This window comes from Nycticebus coucang, chromosome Y (assembly GCF_027406575.1).
Source record: "Nycticebus coucang isolate mNycCou1 chromosome Y, mNycCou1.pri, whole genome shotgun sequence".
Lineage (NCBI taxonomy): Eukaryota > Metazoa > Chordata > Mammalia > Primates > Lorisidae > Nycticebus > Nycticebus coucang.
Genome location: NC_069805.1, coordinates 2,342,843 through 2,345,735, shown reverse-complemented (window position 1 = coordinate 2,345,735; position 2,893 = coordinate 2,342,843). Strand labels below are relative to the sequence as shown.

Here is a 2,893-nt window from a genome sequence, read left to right as displayed (position 1 = left end):
TTGAGATACTTTGCTAAGAAGAATGTGTTTCAATTCCATCTAGGTAAACATAAAAGACGTAAACTCTACATCTTTTCTTATGGCTATTAGTCCATAGTGTACATATACCACAATGTTTCAATCTATTCACGGGTCGATGGGCACTCAAGTTGCTTCAACAACTTGGCAACTAAGAACTGAGCTGTAATAAAAATTCTAGGCACCTTGCAGCGGTTGCAGTGTGGCGACTTTAGTTCTCTGTGTTCAGTTGTAACGGTTGGTGGGCAGTAACTGAGGCAAGATGCTGTGGAATCTGTCGGCTCTCCGTCTGATTTCGCAGAGGACCATAAGCACTGCTTCTTGCAGGCATTTTGAAAATAAAGTTCCAGAGAAGCAAAATCTGTTTCAGGAGGATAATTGGATTCCAGTTCACTTAAAGGGTGTGCTGGCTTGGTGCCCTCCTACTGTATATAACCACCATGGTTCTTACAGTTGGAGGAACAGCAGGTGCCATATATCTGCTGGCTGTGGCTTCATTTCCCAAAAAGCAGGATTGACTTCAGTCATCCCAGTGATCACTTGGTTCACTCTCATTTACCTCGGTATCGACCAGAAAACGATGAGTAACTTAGCTCTTTGTTGGGGATCAATATTTATTGACTTGTATTAATTGCCACCCATAAAGCAGTCTTTAACCAGTGGGGAAAAATATTCTCATGCAAATATCTTTGAGGTAAAATGATTTTATTTCTTGGCTTTGCCCCTGTAGCTTGGTGGTTAGGGTGCTGGACACATACATTGGGGCTGGTGAACGAAGCCCGTGCTTGTTAAACAAACAAAGACAACAACAACAACAACAAAAATAGCTGGACGTTTTGGCAGGTACCTGTAGTCCCAACTACTTGGGAGAGTGAGACAAGAGAAATGCTTAAGCCCAGGAGCTTGAGGTTTCTGTGGGTGTGACATTTATGTACTCTACTGAGGGTAAACAAATGCAACTCTGTCTCAATAAAAAACAAAACAGGGGCAGTGCCTGTGGCTCAGAGGAGTAGGGTGCTGGCCCCATATGCCAGAGGTGGTGGGTTCAAATCCAGCTCTGGCCAAAAACAGCAAAAATAAATAAATAAATAAATAAATAAATAACAAAACAAAACATATTTTTATTCTTCTGTGTAGATACCTAATAATGGGATTGTGGGATCAAATGAAAGATGAACTTGTAGTTTTTTAAGGTTTCTCTGTACTTCTTTCCCTAAAGGTTGTATTAGTTTGCTGTCCCACCTACAGTGTACAAGTGTTCCCTTCTCTCCACGTGCATGCCCAAATCTGCAGTTTGGGTACTTTGTGATGTAGGCTGAGCGATATCTCAGCATGGTTTTGATTTGGGTTTTTCTGATGATAAAGACAATGAGAATTTTGACATGTTTGTTGGTCACTTATCTGTTATTGTCAGAGAAGTTTCTGTTGAAGTCTCTTACCCACATAGAAATGAGGTTGCTCTCCTTTATATTGAGTTCTCTATAGATTCTGATAATCAGGACTTTGTCAGATTCAAAATGCAAAAATCATAAAAAAATTTCTCCCATTTTGTAGTCTGTCTGTTTCATTGAGTTGTGGTACCCTTAGCTGTGCAAAAGCTTTTTTTTTTTTCTTTTTAATACAGTCTCAAGCTGTTGCCCTGGATAGAGTGCCCTGGCAGCATAGCTCACAGCAACCTCCAACTCTTGAGCTCAAACAATCTTCCTGCCTCAGTTTTTCTATTTTTACTACAGATGGGGTCTTGCTTTTGCCCAGGCTGGTCAAACTCCTGAGCTCAAGCAATCCATTTTTCTCAGCCTCCCAAAGTTCTAGGATTACCAGTATGAGCCACCGCGCCTGCGCTATACAGAAGCTTTTTAGCTTAATCAAATTCCAGTTATTCACTGGTATTGCTGTAATTGTCAGGGGGGTCATTCACATAAAATCTTTACCCAGGGCAATAGTTAAAGCATTTTCCCCATACTGTCTTCTAGAATTTTTATTGTTTTATGCCCTAAATTTAAATCTTTTATCCAGTGAGAATCAATTTTTGTTGGTAGTGAGAGGTGTGAGTGCAATTTCATTGTACATGTGACTAACTTGTTCTCCCAGCACCATTATTAAATAGGGCTCCTTTTCTTTAGTGCATGTTTTCATTAGGCTTATCGAAAATCAAATGATGATATATTCATCTCTAGATTCTCTATTCTATCCCATATATCTGCATTTCTATTTCTTTGCCCAATATCATGCTGCTTTGATCACTATAAATTTGTAAAATAATAACCTGAAGTCTGGTAATGTCATGCCTCCAGATTTGTTTTTATTTCTAAATAATATATTCGCTATTTAGGGGAAGTATGACATTGGTACTTTAAAAGAGATTACATTAAATCTGTAGATTGCTCTGGGTAGTATGGACATTTTAACAATGTTGATTCTGGCTTAGAGCCTGTATCTCAAGCGGGTAAGGAGCCAGCCACATACACCAGAGTTGGTTGGTTAGAATCCATCTTGGGCCTGCCAAACAACAATGACATCTACAACCAAAAAATAGCCAGGTATTGTGGCAGGCGCCTGTAGTAGCAGCTACTTCGGAGGCTGAGGCAAGGGAATCACTTAAGCCCTGGAGTGGAGTTTGCTGTGAGCTATGATGCTACAGCACTCAACAGGGCAACAGCTTGGAGATCTGTCTGGAAAAAAAAAGAAAAACAAATGTTGATTCTTCCCAGCCCAGAGCATGATTTGTTTTTCCATTTGTTAACAGCTTCTGCTATTTCTTTTTCTCAAAGTTTCATAGTTCTCTTGAGATCATCACATCCTTTGTTAGATATCATTCTTAGGTATTTCATCTTCTTTAGAGCTGCTGTAAAAGGAAGAAAGTCTTTGATTTTAT

General features: G+C 39.6%; 1 pseudogene; it reads left to right on the top strand.

Annotated features, from left to right (window-relative positions):
* The first annotated feature begins 280 nt into the window (after positions 1-280).
* LOC128579177 (cytochrome c oxidase subunit 7A2, mitochondrial-like) lies at positions 281-536 on the top strand (annotated as a pseudogene).
* The last annotated feature ends 2,357 nt before the right edge of the window (positions 537-2,893 follow it).